The sequence below is a fragment of the Papaver somniferum genome, chromosome 5, assembly GCF_003573695.1.
Source record: "Papaver somniferum cultivar HN1 chromosome 5, ASM357369v1, whole genome shotgun sequence".
NCBI lineage: Eukaryota > Viridiplantae > Streptophyta > Magnoliopsida > Ranunculales > Papaveraceae > Papaver > Papaver somniferum.
The window spans coordinates 196,867,787-196,885,508 of NC_039362.1; the positions used below are offsets into that span (position 1 = coordinate 196,867,787).

Genomic DNA, 17,722 nt, shown 5'->3' on the forward strand with positions numbered 1-17,722 from the left:
AATCATTATTGATTTTATGTATTGCAAAGTCTTATGACATATATGTGTCATTTAATTTTTGTGAATTGCACTGATATCTCATATATGATCAAAAGTTGAATCTATCAAGTTTTTTAAACTAAGAAATGTAGAAATCAACTAATAGAACGAAATAAATAGGAAGATAGTTGTTCCTATCATAACTTATATGAAACTGAGGCTGGCATTCTTGTTACCGTGGCTTCGGAAACGGTTACTGCTGTTTCGGAATCGGCAAAAGACTTTCGGTGAAATTTGTCATTTGGTACAACAGATTCATAGGCATTCCATTGATTTCAACCTGCATGAAAGTCTTATTTTTACGTTCGTAAAGATAAAGAGTGAGCAAGGTTGTAATAACAATTTGTGTTGAGATTCCTATAGCAAGATGATTTCTGCTTGCAATAGACTCAAACAAGTAATGTTGTATATGTAAAGGACCAAAAGACATGAAATTTGTCTCTTAAATCCGATTACCATCTCTATTACCAACAGTAGTATTAGTACCAATCTTCTCGTGGTTATCACCATCTTCATCGAATATCTACAACTTTACAACCTGGAAGTTTACTTGGTCTGTTAATGCAATATGTCCATCCACTTCTAATAACTGAACAAAGCGCTCTCCATATTCCCAATCCCCATAATTGTCAGGTTGTTCCACAATGATATTAGGAATGTGTATTGACCTGAATTTTTCACTTTCAACGTCAAACGCAACAATGACCTGAAAAAGACTACCAATGTATTCAGTAGCAGGTGATAACATGTCGTTCTTACGATGTGATGTAGGATTAGAATTTCGACCAAGGCAGTATATGTAGCTACTAAAAAAAATACCATCTTCTTCGATGGTATATGGTGGGTAATCATCTATCATTCTTTATGTTGTATACTTTTTCCTTTAGAAAAGACACTTCACCACATGGGGCACGAACTTGTGTTTGACATATGCATATCACTTTGTGTTCCTTATTGTGAATATTGAATCCGAATCCATGCACTAGTTTTGGGAGTAAATATATTTTCTTTTTCCAACTCTTTTATTGATATTCCAATCCACGGAGTTACTTCTATGGTCATAAGTGTAGTTGCAGGAAATCCTACACTACACCCCTCCTATGATTTCATTATTACTCAACTCATTTTTAGGTTTACACTCTTAATTTTATTGATCAATCTTTGAATGTTCTTACAAGAAAAGATAAGGAATCAAGAATGACCTCTGCTCTAGACTTTCTGTCTCCTATTTACTTGTTTCTTACTTCAAAAAAGATCTCTCTCCTTTCTTTACAACTTGAACGACTATTTATAGGGAAATACATAGTGGATGACAGCTAATCTGTCCTTTATTTTTGGATATGACGTGTGACATTCTCGCAATCTTACAAATGTTAATCTCCCAAACTCTCTAATTTTCGCAGGATCATCACATCTTTTTCATGATTTTAGCTGACGTCGTTTATTATATCATTCCTGAAATTGTTCTACGACGCTGTTGTGTTGTGTTGTGTTGTTGATAATTTCGCTGAAATATTTTCTTTTCGAGATTCTGATCCTACATCTTGCCTCTTCTCATATCTTTTCTGCGAAGTAGAGAATGATGTGAGAAATGCCGCAGTTGTTCCTCTCTTCAGATTCAACATTTATCACACGTATTCTTTCTTCCATCTGTTTCTTGACACGTCTTTTGTAACCGTTGCTTTTTAACCGCCTATATCTTTCCGTATTAATCGTGTTTATTTTCTCGAGGAAAAATTCCCTCTATATATATTCTTTCTCACTCTCTTTTTTTTTTTTCTCTGCAACTTCAACGTTCTTCTGCAAATTCCGTTATTGCAACTTTTCTTCTTTCTTCTTCAATCTTTTTAAGTTCTTCTTCATCTTCATACTATTTCTTCTGTAGATCTTCATCGTTTGTAATTTTCTTCGAAATAATCTTCCTGCTACTATTTTCCATGGATTCATCAAGGTTAGTTTTCTTTTTTCTTCTTTATGGGTTTTGCTGAAATTGATCTTGTTTATTTCCTTATTTGATGTTGTTTATGTGATTCACATACTCTTGTTATTTCAGCAAAAGCGCATCCAATTCTAAATTTACAGTTCAGAACCCTAATATTGCCAAATCGCAGCATAAGGTTGTTGCGCATAAAAGAAAGTCTGCAAATGAGAAGGTAGTAAGAAACACTATCCTTTTTTAATAACAATATTGTTGCCTCTGTTTCTTATCTGGATTGTAATTCGCAGGGTGATAAGGATGTCAATAAACCTCTCAAGAAATCTCTCCACCTTAAAACTGTTCCAACTTCCGTTCCATTCCACTTACTCATCTCTTCTAAATCTCCTGCGACATCTTTGCAGGATAAACCTTTATCTCCCATTCGCGAAAAAGCTGCCTCAGACTTCATTTCTTCAGCTGACCTTTCAATGATTGAAACCCCCCTTGTTGATCCTTCTATGAATGAAACTTCTTCCCTTCATATTGAGACTGTTTCTCAACCTTCTATCACTGCCAGTTCTCTACCTGGGGCTCTTCCTCTTTCGAAAGAAACCGTGGAAGGTATAAATATTGCTTTCAAAGTTTTATCTGAAATCCTGGATGATGGCAAGAAGTCTTCTATTGATCCTATCAAGTCTAATGTTTGCGAAATTCTGAGCAAGCATTTAGGTTCTGACAGAGCTGCTTCGCAGACAGCTTTGGAAAAAGAATGTAATGCTCTTCGTCTCGAAAATCAAAAGCTTCAGAATTTTTTGCTGGATTGTGACAATATTCGCAAGAAGAATGATGAATTGAGAGGTATGATTTTCTTATATGTGTCTCCAATTTACCTTTTTAATGGTTTTATCCTTCCCATATTTAATTATCCTTGAAATCCCTCTTTCGCATGTTAAGTCTTAAACCAGAAACGAATAATGAAGAGATATCAATTTGAATCTGTTGTTGAAGAAGCCCGTGTTGATAAAGAAATTTTGATGGATCAATATATCCAACTCTATTCATATTCTCTTGATCATATAAATAATCTTACCAATGAAAATACCCAATTAGTTCAGAGACAAGATTTATTAAGTAATGAAGTATCTCGCCTTTCTTATTCTTTAACTAAATCTAATTTAGGGATGGAAACTTTATCAGATGAGAATAAAATCTTATCTCAAGAGAAGCGAACTTGTTTAAACAATATGGCGATATCTTCGCAACAACTTAGCATTCTTCAGAAAGTATGTGATAACCAAGAGCAATCTCTTCGTTCTTTGAGAAATAAACTTAAAGAAGTAACAGAGTCATATATCGCTGAAAGAGATACACTCATTCAAGGTAGAATAGCTTTAAGTGTAAAGGCGAATCAACTTAAAGAACAATATTCCAAATTAGAAGAATTTTATTCTTCTCTTGCGAAGAAAAATGCCTTTCTTATTTCAAAAGAGAAAAATCTTCAGTCTCGTCTTAAAGGTTTAGTTGGAGATAAATTTGATGACGCGATGGACCGTTGGGAGAATAGTTGTTTGTCCTTGATTCAACACCTTATTTCGCAAAAGGAAGGTAGTCATAATAGTTTGACTGCCTTAACTATCTTTTCTTTGTCATATCTTTCTGAGTTCTTCATCTTAATGAGATTTTGTATTCTATCTTTCGCAGAGTCTGAGAAGAATCTTCATTCCTCCATTTCTGTTTTGCAGGCTAAATATGCCAAAATTCGCAAAGAAAATGCATTGCTCGTCTCTGCCCTTACTGGTTCTCGCTACCGAGCAGAAAGAAGACTTGATTATCTTGCTTATTTCAAGGATATTCAAGATAGAAATCATCAGAGAGAACGTCTTTGAAAAGTTCATCTCCGGGCTGAAGTCCTTGTAAATGATATTTTATTGTCCAAATCTCTTCCTCCTATATCAATTGAACCTTTGTAAGTAGATGATGATGAAGTTCCTCGTCCTGCTGATAGTGATTATGATTACGAAAGCTGTGCAGAGGATAATTTCTTGGAAGATGAAGAAGAGATTCCTTTTAAAGAAGCATCTGCTGGTGTTAATCAAAATGAAAAAGAAATCTCTCTTGAAGAAGTAATTGCTGGCGATAATCAAGGCGCTAGTCAAGGCGAAGATCAGAACCGAAATGAAGGAGAGGCTTGCGATAATGAGAATATTGGCGAAGAACTTCTGTTATCTCCTGCTACTGGAATAAATACTGAAGCTTGAGCTTCTTATCTAGTTTTGTCTTCTTGAACTATCTTATTTTTATCACTTTTGCGAGTTACATTTTTCAACCAAATTTGGAATCAACTTTTCCTTTTAGTATTTTGCTGATGAGAAAGATAATGCTTCTTGTTTATTGATTCCCATACTTGCCTCTCATTATCTTTATTGCAAAAAATAATTTGTTATGAATACTTATAAATATTTTGTTTTATCATGTGGTCTTATTTTGCCTTCCTAATTAAAGGTCTTATTATGCCACCTCTTGTCATTGCGACAAAATCGCAGGACGTCTTTGCACTTTCATGCAAAAACCCATTGATCTTGCCTTAACTTTTTCTTTTTTATTATGGCCTCTTCAGGAATGTTGCGACAATATGACAGGCCTAAATATTCTTGCGAAAATAAAACCCCATGACATTGTCGTCGTGCGACGAAATCGCAGGACGTCTTTGCACTTTCATGCTAAAACCCATTGATCTCGTCTTATCTTTTTATTTTGTATTATTGCCTCTTCAGGATTGTTGCACAAATATGACAAGCCTTAATACTCTTGCGAATAGAAAGCCTCAAGACATTTGCGTCTTAAGACACTTATCAGCTCCCTAATGGAGGATCATCACATCTTTCTCATGATTTTAGATGACGTCGTTTATTATATCATTCCTGAAATTGTTCTGCGACGCTGTTGTGTTGTGTTCTTAATAATTTCGATGAAATATTGTCATTGCGAGATTCTGATCCTACAATAAGATTACTTGTGGAAACAACAGTAGCGCCAAGGTAAAAATTATTATTGTAAAAACAGACCAAACCATTAACAGGTTTGAGCATCCAATCGTGTTTATTTAACGGTATTACAAATCTAATTACAGGTACGCTGTAATTAAATAGATCCAGAGAAGCGACTATATATCCTTCAGCTGTCTAGACTATCACCAAGAATATGGATGATGATGGGCGTGATTTAGTTCTCGAAAGATGAAAATAAGTCAAGTAATTGTCATTTATAACCGACGAATGCCAACCTTTGCTTACACATCTGAACCTAACGAGTGATTAGACAGGGATTCTACTCGATATCTCACTATATATGTTATCATCAAAATCACCACAAACCCTAATACTCTTCATTATTCTTTCTCTTTCAGCCATGTTTTTTCTTTTTTTACTGTGTTATTTGGATCTTAAAATCTAATAGGTTAAATTACTTTTGAGATGAGTGTGAGAAACAAAAATATTAACATGTGTTTCAAAAATATCTTCCTTTGCTTACACATCTGAAGCTAACGAGTGATTTTACAAGGAGCCTACTCAACATCTCATTATATATGTTATCATCAAAAGTGATGGGAACTCGGTGTTTCAATAAGTGATGGGAAATCACTGTTCATAAGGGAATACAAAGAAAGAAAAAAAATCATGTGAAAACAAGTTACGGCAAAAACCAATCAGCAACAGATGGAGAGGCTCATCAATTTCTTAAATCTCAAGAAAGTTTGTTTGCTGATAGCCCATGATGGACTATTAGTGAGCATCCAATCCGCTTCCAATTATTGGCGATTAATATTGCAACCCTATTGCAATATATAAAAGGTCGTTGGAACCGCCTTGTTCAGTGTGGGACTAATTGTTTTACACATAACTTAATCTTAAGAACACTTCAAACTGAAAAAATTTGTCCGTTGTTAAAGACCTGTTCTACTTCTCCAAATCAACACGTACCCACGTCACTGGAGAACCGATGTTGCGGATAACCTGCTTTGTAAAGGCAGTATTGACTAATAAATCTAAGTTGTTTCAGTTCCTTGTCAAGGATATTACTAAAGTACACAAAACATGATTCCACTACCTCTGGCAAGATGAAACATGGCACTCTGCAAACACCAGCTTCGGGCCAAAATAACTACTTTTTTTTTCTTCGGATCCAGCTGTGCATGAAAACATCAAGGAGTTACGTAATTTCTCACAATTAATACAACTGAGTTAGTAGTTGAAACCATAACAATTTATAAATTAATAGACTACATAGACAAGACTACTAGATCAATATGTTATCATCAAAATCACCACAAACACTAATACTCTTCATTAATTATTCTCTTTCAGCCATGTTTTTTCTTTTTTTACTGCTTAATCTATTTGAATCTTAAAATCTAATAGGTTAAAAGTCTTTTAAGATGAATATAAGAAACAAAAAGATTAACATGTATTTCAGAAATATTTTCCTTTGCTTACACATCTGAACCTAATGAGTGATTTGAGCGTACTAAATATCTCGTTATATATGTTATCATCAAAATCACCACAAACCCTAATACTCTTCATTAGATTTTCTCTTTCAGGTATGTTTTTTCTTTTTTTACTGTGTTATCTTAAAATATAATAGGTTCAAAGACTTTTGAGATGAGTATAAGAAACAAAAAAATTAACACGTGTTTCAGAAATATTTTCCTTTGCTTACACATCTGAAGCTAACGAGTGATTTGACAGGGAGCCTACTAAATATCTCATTATATATGTTATCATCAAAATCACCACAAACCCTAATACTCTTCATTAATTTTTTTTCTTTCAGCCATGTTTTTCCTTTTTTTTACCGCGTTATTCGGATCTTAAAATCTAATAGGTTAAAGGACTTTTGAGATGAGTATAAGAAACAAAAAGATTAACATGTGTTTCGGAAATATTTTCTCCAAATTAGTTAGATTTTTGTTAAAGGAAGAGAAAAATGTGATCTGAGAAGAGTAAAAATTGTAGTTGACTTGCTAACTAGGAACAATTGGCTATATTTATAAACTCGAAATAAAATACCCATACACACTTATCCCTTGGTGGCAATGTAAGAAAAAAAAATGTTGTTATCTTTGATCTTGGTGGTGGTACTTTTGATGTTTCAGTACTCACCATTGATGAGGGTACTTTCGAGGTCAAGATTACACCTAGAGTGGAAGAATTCTTATATGAATTATGTAGATGACACGAGAAATTATAGAATAAAATCGAACTAGGATCCATAAATCATTTCAGTGGTTGAATAAAAACTGCAGTAAGGTACCCGATATAGCCGACATCAACAACATGATGACTAAGTTGGAAAAAATATGCAATCCTATTATAACTAAGTTGTTCCGTCACGTTGTTGGTATTCCTGATATTGATGGTAACGGAAAATAATGGTCATGAAGAGCTAGCGGTAGCCTTTTGTAATGGATCGAAGAAGAGAAATATAAAGCCAAAACATGGGATTTATTTAGAGGCTTGGGATGAACACAAAAATGTAATTTTCTTTTTGTTTCTTTGTCCGGGAGGTAATGTCTTTACTTCCTCCTCCTCCCTTTTATTTTCTTTTTCTTTTATCAACTAATTCTCCAGTGGGGTTTGTCTAAAATAAAAAATCTTAACTAAGGGTTTTATCAGCATCTTAATAATTGATGGATGAAAAAAATTGTATCCATGCCCCTGGGTTATACTTATTATTGACTTACTCCCAAATGAGAAAAAAATGTCCGTTCAAGTCATTTTACAAATTTTTACTATTTGCAATTTTACCACATCTGATAAGTCTTCGGAATCTTAAATAAAAGAACGAAGAGAACAGTTGTGATAAGCATCATGTTTATTTCATTCACATAAAATGCAACTTCACGCAATTTCATGTTATCCATTATTAAGTGTAGTCAGTTTATCCATTATTTGTGTTTATATTGTCCTGCGGAACATAAAAAACCCCATAGACTTCAGACAAAAAAATCAGTAATAACAGGTACTAGGAACTTCCAGATTGCATGGACTACAAAGGTCAGGATTTTGTTTGATGGTGTCAGGCAGTGTGTTATGGTCAGTGCAATAAATATCTGTTATGCATATAATTTGTGTAAAAAAAATATTGAGAAATGCTAAATAACTACATTGCTTCATTCAACCTATGATTCTTGTAATACCCGATTGATGAACACATGATAAGTAACTCATTTGGCTCAAACAATTTATTCGCTTCTTCCAGCCAACCTACCAATTACGGACCTTAATTTGATCATTAAATTATAAGTTATCTGATAGGGTTTTTGTAACCCCGAAGCACTTTTTGTAATCTCAACTTTACAATGATAATAACACAAATCTTAAGTCAAGTGTATCAACTCAAATATTAATGATATTATTCACCACTTTAACGCTAAAATGATCTTCAAAAACACTTTGTGTTGAATGTGTGGAGTTATTACAATGATCATAAGATGAACTTACATACAATAATGGAGAAATATAAGATGAGTCTAAGCTATAAAGTAATCTCTTGGTTCTCTAGATGATTTCCTTAGTACTTACTTCTCTTTTCATTGATTTCTCTCTCTCTATATCATTTTTGAATCCTTATATAGGCAAATATGATTAGTAAAAGACAACTGAGGATCACATGCAAGATCTCTGTTAACTGAAATTATTTCAGTTTGTCTTATTCACCAGGATTTGGGAAGATGTCGTTATCCATCGCGCTATCTGCTATGTCTATCGCACAACTACTTTTAAAACGATCTTCACTCTGTCTTCATCGTGTGATTGTTTCTTCGCACTATTTCTTCATTGTTGCGCTTATACTCTTCTCCTTAATCTTTGATTATCGTAGTAACTTCGTGTTTAGGGCTGTCTTATTTGGGGCGAAGTTAAGTCATTCCTTGTGAGATATTTCTCCCCCACATTTAGCCTCTTCTTGCGTTGTTCTTTTGTAAGTGTAATAATGCGAGAATCCTTTGTCAATGCTTCGTGTTAGGTCTTGTCTTTTCATTTGTCTTTATTCAACGTGTTTCCGTACTTTTTGCACGATACTTACATGTGTTTCCGATTTCCTCATTTTCTGGCGGTGCGTCTTTATTGCACTTTTCTTTTTAGATTGTGATTTTCTATACAGAGTCTCCCATGCTTGACTGTGGACTCTACTCGTTCTGCGGTTCATATTTTCTCTTTCTCCCTCCATTCCGCGAGCTTTTTCTTATATTATGATATGTGGATTGAAAAAGCGGGGGTACAACAACCGCACCAATATTTCGCTTAGCAATTTGTATGGACAAACTCCAATATACTTTCTATAGAATCAACTAGACAGTCAGACTCAATCTAGATAAAAAAGGACATCAAAGAGTTTATATCTCAATCTCTCGATTTGATATATACTCAAACAAATAGACATATGCGATTCCTTATCAAATACTAGAGATATAAATTGGATGGTACCAAAGACCAATATCCAAGTGTAAATCAATTTAAATCAACAACCAAAAGGTCAGATATTCTAATTGATTGAACAACGCACAACCTGTGATATTTCAATTATAAACAAAATATAATGCGGAAAAGAAATAACACATACACCAGAATTTTGTTAACGAGGAAACCACAAATGCAGAAAAACCCCGGGACCTAGCCCAAATTGAACACACACTGTATTAAGCCGCTATAGACACTAGCCTACTTCAAACTAACTTCGGTCTGGACTGTAGTTGAACCCCAATCAATCTCACACTGATCCAACGTACATCTATGCTCCTACGTCTCTGATCCCATCAAGATGCTACGTACTTGATTCCCTTATTAGCCGATCTCACCCACAACTAAGAGTTGCTACGACCCAAGGTCAAAGACTTAAATAAACAAATCTGTATCACATAGAAAAGTCTACGGTAATAGATAAATCCGTCTCCCATGAATATACCTACGAGTTTTGTTCCGTCTTTTGATAAATCAAGGTGAACATGAACCAATTGATAACCCGGACTTATATTCCCAAAGAACAACCTAGTATTATCAATCACCTCACAATAATCTTAATCGACGCAGCGAAAAAAGATATTGCGGAATCACAAACGATAAAACGAAGATGTTTGTGATTACTTGTTATCTTGCCTATCGGAGATATCAATCTCAAGCCAATCCTTACGATTGTACTCGTACGATAGAAACAACAAGATCAGATCACACAACTACGAGAAAGTAGTATCGGTTTGGCTTCACAATCCCAATGAAGTATTTAAGTCGTTAACCTGGTTTAGAGAAGAAAACCCAAGGTTAATGGAGAATCGACTCTAGCTTATGCAACTAGTATCACACGTATGGTGTGGGGATTAGGTTTCCCAATTGGTAGAGTTCTCCCTTATATAGTCTTTCAAATCAGGGTTTGAAATCAATGTTAGCTTGGTAACAAAGCATTCAATATTCACCGTTAGATGAAAATCTGATTAGATTCAAGCTAATATTTCTCAACCGTTAGATCGAAAACTTAGCTTGTTACACACAAATGAAATGTCCTATTTTGGTTTTATGTAACTGTTCCAAAACATGAACATTTGTTGGTTCAACAATAGTTAACCAATTGGTTAGCCATATGAGCAACTTCATATCAACCATATTCTTCTTCACCCTAACTAGTTCAAATGACTCAAATGAACTAGTTAGAGAGTTGTTCAATTGCTTAGATCTTATGTAACTACACAAGACACAATCGAAGCAAAAACGGCTTGATTTGCCCGAATCGGTTCATGAACTTTATAGCCACGGTTTGCAAAAGCATTCCTTAGTTTATATAAATATAAGTTCAAGAACAACCGTTTTTAGATATAACCAACTCAAATTCGCGGACTGGGTTCGCGGACTTAAGTTCACGGAAGGAGTTCACAAACTCCAGCAGAAATTCTCTGGTCGAGAAGTTCCGCCAGTTCGCGGACTTGGCTCCCGCCACCATTCCGGTTCTCTTGATCAACAAAGTTCGCAAACTTTGGTTCAGGGAATAATGACTTGTACATATATGTGTTTTCACAACAATGCTTATATCCATCAATAGTTATATAATCTAAACTCTCATTTCAATCATTGAAACATTCTAAGAGGACGTTATATAGTCGTTATTCACAGACCATTTTTCGTTCAGAGCAATTTTCAAAGTGATTGAAACATAACATGACATTTGTCTCTAGGCAAAGATGAATTTTCCTAAAGTGAAAGATTACCAACACATATTTCGAGAAATAGAAAGGCGAGATAAACTCGGCTCGAAATAGCAAATGTGTATAATCAAAGTCTATATATCAAAATGACTTTTGTCTCAAAAATAGAAGATAGAGTAAATAGACTTTTGAGTGATAGGTAAGTTCAAGTATCCACATATCTTTTAGTCGATGAAGTTCCACCAGTTCCTTGAGTAGTCCTTCGATCGTCTTGTATGATGATTGCCATGGAGTTCTTGAGCTCAACTAAACTTTATATCATAGTCCGAGATCTTAGATATAATAGGCTAGAAATCAAGACTTATAATTTTGATCACTAACATTGACAAACATGCTTGAGATAGCAACGCATGCGAGTTCGACCGAGCAATGCGCTAATATGGATTATTGTTTCTACATTTTGATTCTTAGGGTTGAGTCGCCTCTCTTCCCTTTGGACGCCAGCTCGTTCAGATCTCTCTTTATCTCCTCTTGTGATCCATTGTTATTTCTTTCAGCAAATTTTCTCTCAGGTATCTCCTTTCCTTTTCCCCTGCAAACATTTATTTCCTTGTTTTCCTTCGTATTGTTACTCTGCGACGCAGTTCTCATCGTCTGATCGTCAGGAAGGGATTTTCCTGATGTTGTTGTTAGAGAGGGTTGAGAAGGTGTTTTGGGAAGTTTTTCTCCCCGAAAGTAAATGGGTTTCTAGGAAATCTTCTTCAAACAAGATGAGAGAATGATGTGTTGTTTATCGAGTTTTCATGATGGACAGAAAAATGATGGTAGTGAAAATAACAAAACAAACTTCGAAAGACGATGATTTCTAGTTGTTAACTAGCAGGTGAGGATAAATCCTCTCTGTTTCTAGCGCCAAAATGTAGTTGCGGAAAATCTCATAACTACACCCATTGTAATGATAAAAACACAAAGCTTAAGCCCTATGTATTAACTCAAACATATTTGATTTTATTCACCCCTTTAATGCTAAAATGATTTTCACAATCACTTTGTATTGAATGTATGGAGTTCTTACAATGATCATAAGATGAACTTACATACAATAATGGAGAAATATAAGATGAGTTTAAGCTCTAAAGTACTCTCTTGGTCACACGCAAGATTTCTGTTAACTGATCTTACTTCAGTTTGTCTTATTCGCCGGGCTTTGGGAAGATGTCGCTGTCTTTCGCGTTATCTGTTATGTCTTTCACAGAGCTCCTTTTAAATCGATCTTCACTCTGCATGTCTTCATCGCGTGATTGTTTCTTCGCACTCTTTCTTTATTGTGGCGCTTATATTCTTCGCCTTGATCTTTGATTATCGTAATAACTTCGTGCTTAGGGATATCTTATCTGGGGCGAAGTTAAGGCATGCCCCTACACATTGTAAAACTATTAATATATTAAATATTATTGTATCCGATAAAATCCCTCGATCCACCATTTCGTCGAACTATCTTCTTCTATTATTTCCAATGGCCGTGTAAGAAATGACCATGAATACTGCAACTATAGGTAGTTACATTTGCATAGATTCCTCAACTTTCCATCTTTTAAGGAGTCTCTTTGCGTTATTTAACCATCCTGAATTGAAAAGTCCATTAATCTCAGCAGTCCTCTTTTAAGTTCTCTATTTTGGAGACACTAAACTGCACATACATACATACATAATGGCTCATAAGACAAAATTTATAGATATTCTCCGAATCAAACGAAATAAAAATTAATTGGATGGTAAAACTGAAAGTAGAAAAAAACATACAAAGAAAGAGCCATGCTATAAAAAGTAAAACAGAAGCGAATTCATCATTTAGTGGGCATCCGAGATGAGCTTCGGTGCAGCAACATTATCTGGGAGTGATGGAGAGGCTCGTCAATTTTCTTAAATCTCAAGAAATTTGGTTTGGTTGATACCCATGACGGACTATTAGTGTGGGACTACTTGTTTTACACATAACTGCCAATTGGCGGTTAGGGTTGCAACCTTATTGCAATATATATAAGATCTTCAGAACCCCCTTGTTCAGTGTGAGACTACTTGTTTTACACATAACTTATTCTTAAGAACATTTCGAACTGAAAAAAAAATCCATTGTTAAAGACCTGTTCTACTTCTCCAAATCAACACGTATGCAGACGTCATTGGAGAATCGGTGTTGCGCCTAACCTGTTTTGTAAATGCAGTATTGACTAATCAATCTAAGTTGTTTCAGTTCTTTGTCAAGGATTACTAATTAAAGTACATAAAACAGGATTCCACTGCCTCAGGCAACATAAAATATGACACTCTGCAAACACCAAATTAATGCCAAACCATGTATGGTTTCTTACGTTACACGAACTTGATTCAGTCCACCATACGAATCCCAGTTTAGGGACCAACTGATTCATAGACTTCCACTATCTATCAAATAATTTCAATTGATTCTGACGACTTAGATGAGTTAGGAAAAAAAAACAAGGTGTAGGTCTGAATTACCGAGTCAGATTATGCTTTTGGCTCTTGGTCTCCTTCTAACAGAACAAACTTCCTCAAATTGTTACCCTCCGAATCGAAATAAAGTGAGAGATCCAGGAAAAGAAATAAGAAAAGAGACGAAAAAAATCTTTGCAACCTTACCTGCTACTGCGTTCCGTTTTTCTCTTGGAATTTGGTAATCGAAACAACCCTAACTCAAATTTCTAAAGGTATCCTTCTCTTATTCCAATAATAATTTTCCATGTAAATCTGTCTTAGTATGCTTGTAATCTGTAATTTCCAATGTAGATTTCATTATTCTTATATCACGAATTGATTTCAATTTCATGATTTTTCGTAGATTTCAGAGGCCTTTTTTTAATGTTGCAGTATATTGATTTGATATGGGTTTTTATAATTTTAGTTGATTGTTGGATGAATTGTTTTTGGTAGATTGGGGTTCTTTAATATGGGTTCTCCCAAAACTGAACTGGGTGACTGATGAGACATGGGGTAGCAATAGCATATACAAAATGGGGTAGCATTAGGCAAAGTTCTGTGTTGTTTATGCCGAAGATTTGGTTGAAATGTGCATCAATTTGATCTATATGTAATTCCCTGTCATCTAATTTTCCTTGAATGTGAATCTATTTTACCAAGTTCAACGATACAGAGGTATCTGTGTTAGTCCAACCTAATCTATGTTGAGAATGTCAGTGAATAGTTTCGCAATTCAGGATATTAACCTAAACAGTTCGATGTAACAGTGTTAGTTGTATGCTCATTTCTGCATTTTTTTTCCTAATTTTATCTTTGGAATATTTCTGTAGAGGATAGAAGTGCTCAGTATATTTTGCTGGATTCGTCCCAATTGTCAGCCGTACTTCTTGTGTTATTGTCTTCTGTCACCAAATTCAGGTAAGCCTCTTCTCCTTATCAGTTTTCATCATATCAGTTGGATGAATGAATGTGGTTCCTTGGATTGATGCAATGTTCTGCGCTCTTCTAGGGGTTGGCCTAGTCTGGTTAGTGAATTGGTACATGGATCAAAAACATAGACAGGAGTCCCAGCAAAGGCCTTAGACCAATAGAGTTGGTTGTAGAAATCCGTCAGGTTGGGAAGTAGGCGAATTGAAGCTGACAATTTTACAAAACTTTTGATACCCAAAAAGCAAATCCAACCATGGCTAGTAAACAAACTGAGCCGACTTTGTCAACATCATCTGTAGCTGCTTGTCGTAGTAAAGATAATCGGCTATTAGCTGGTTATTTGGCTCATGAGTTTCTAACTGAAGGAACTTTGTTCGGGCAGAAGTGGGACCCTGCAAGAGCTGAAGCCAATCCCATAACTCCACGCAACTACCCAAATGTTAGGAGACCAGCAGGGGGAGGAGCCGTAGCTGAAGTGAAAGGAGGAGGCGGGACAATAATGGCACGGCCACAACAGCAGCATAGTAGTTATGCTCACGTTGCAAATCTGTTGAAATGTGAAGGGTTGCACATAGAAGGGATTGTGAACCCAACCCAACTCGCAAGGTGGTTACATATGTGAATCTATAGCTAACTGTTTGAAGAGATGGAAGAAGGAAGAAGAAGAGTTGAGTTCCATCAATCTCTGTTGCAAAATTCATCTCTGTTTTGCTGGAGTCAGCCTGTTTGAAGGAGTTGGTGATGGAATCAAATTGCAGAAACAAGTGAAGAAAGTATGTCCAAGATGACAGAGAGTAAATCAAATATTCATAGATTTTGATATTTTGGTCACTGCTTACATTGTTTGTTGTAGCATATGTTTTTTTTCGGTCTCTGTAGTGATGTGTTACTAGTTACTCGTAGTAGTTACTGCTGCTATTGAATCTTGATATATATTGGGATTACTGACACTCTTAATTGATAAATTAGCTTCATCATTTTGATTTGCTAAATTATTTGTTTTTCAAAGAAGGATTATTTGGGTATCATTCCTCAAATTTTTACTAGGTCATTATGAAGTAAAATGAAAACCTCTTATCCATATATCTATAGTAAAGGTTAATCCCTTGTGGTATTTTTTATTTTTTATTTATTATAAACAAGGATTATATTTAAAGAAGAAAAGTATTTCTTTTTTTAATTTCTTTAATTTTTAATTCTTTTATTTTTTAATTTTCGCTACTCTTTTAATTTTTAATTCTTTTTCTTCGTTGTTGGGGACTGAGCAGGTGAGAGGTCAAGTCAGTGTAATGGTTTCTAGATGGAATTCTTCAATTTCGAACTCCTTCTATTAGTGTCTTTTTGCTCCAAGCTGATTAGCTGAAATTTTTCATTTTTGAATTATCTTTTATTTCGTTTCGGTTCAGTTAGGTTAATTTTCTTCAAACTGACGTCGCCTAGGGGAAAAAAAACCAACCAAATCTCAATATATTCTTTGTATGTGAAGAATAACTTGAGGTTAGGCTAGAAAAAATGTTCAAATCGAATTTGGGTTTGGCAGGGAAAAAACCCTCAATTTGTACTTTGCATATGGAGATTGGATTATGACTTTGAGGTTTGGCTAAGAAATATTAAAAAGAAGAAAAAAACGGCTATAAAAAATCTACTTACACGAATCTCAATTTATTCCTAGTACGTAAAGAACAGTTTGAAGTTCGGCTGTGAAATATTAAAAGAAAAAAATTGTTAAACCCAAATTATTGTTTTCTTGAATTTAAAACAGAAAAATAAAATTTGGAAAGTAGATAAAAAAATGAATGACAATTTTAATAAATGAAGGGACGATTTGCCTAATAGCTTAATGTTCGAAAAATACCAAATACCATGGTGCCAAAGAAAAAGGTTCTTTTCACGGGGTTGCCAAATGGGCCTTTACTGGGCTACTAGTTTCAACAACATATGATACCATCAAGCAGACAAATGCATGAAACTTTAACACAGAGGTGATCATGGTTTGGATTGGTCCGATTTTCGCCTCATTCCCACCCTCTCCACTGTACGGCGGGGTTCAAATTTTTTGACATCCGTATCCGATACAATATTGGACGGGATGTAGATGATCCAATAATATATGTTAACCATATCATGTTATGGTTACCATGATTTCTAATATTAACTCAAATGCACATAACAGCGACCCCTTTACTCGCCAATCAAATACTATTAGTAAAGAAACACATCTCTAATGAAATACTAGTCAATCATCTTATCAATTTTATTTGGTAAACTTATCCAATATTAACAATGTCAGGAAATCTATATATTAGTAATAAACAATTAATATCAAACATTAGTAAACAAGATATAGATACCGAAAATGAATAACTATCAACTTAGCCGATGTGGATGTCCACAAGATTTTTAACTTGGACCCGCATCCAATTCATTATTGTACCCACTCGGAAAGAAATCATATGGGCGGATTCGAATCCGCGTATAAGATCCCAAATAAGCACCCCTACTGATCCATGCACCTACCTAAATCGAATTGAGCTAGTTTATAAATGGTATCAATAAACTAATAAGTTTATGCAATAATACTACTGGTAGTACAAATAATGATGAAATTCTAGGCATGGTGTACCTTATAAAAAGTAGGGACAAAAGTCAAAAGACCATGTCTCTGCGCGCAAGCAGTAAGAAGCTGATGAAAGTCTCTCATTTGTGTTCAAGATGAAATAAGAAAAAGAGGTCTAGCATGAAAGAAAAGAACCAGTTAAGATAGCCAGGGACACTCGCTATGAATCCACAACCATTTTCGAAGAAGATGAATGAACACTCCTCAAATGGTGAAGGAGGACATAGGCAAGTCATCCTTGGCTACTAAACTAATCTAGATTCTTTTCTTCATGTAAGACTTCTCTTCTTCCTTCTATTCTTCCTTCTATTCTTCCTTCTTTAATTCCAATCTGAATGAGGATGAGTCTTAAATTCGGTAACCTTTCTATTTATAGGTGTTATAGGCCGGAGGCATCCAAAAGGGCTATTGGAATTTCAATTCTGATTTACTACTAGCAAGGTGGTTGTGGCCTTGTGGGTGTCCATGATGAGAATTTATTCCCTGCATGCAGACAGCCAAGCTTATTATCTGTTAGCAACTTGCT

At 34.9% G+C, this 17,722-nt stretch overlaps 1 long non-coding RNA gene across 1 annotated transcript; it reads left to right on the plus strand.

Moving 5' to 3' along the window:
• Positions 1-13,755: 13,755 nt before the first annotated feature.
• On the plus strand, positions 13,756-15,571 carry LOC113284209. The gene is made up of 3 exons (XR_003328018.1): positions 13,756-13,879; positions 14,480-14,567; positions 14,659-15,571. It is a non-coding gene; the product is annotated as an uncharacterized LOC113284209 (long non-coding RNA).
• Positions 15,572-17,722: the final 2,151 nt, after the last annotated feature.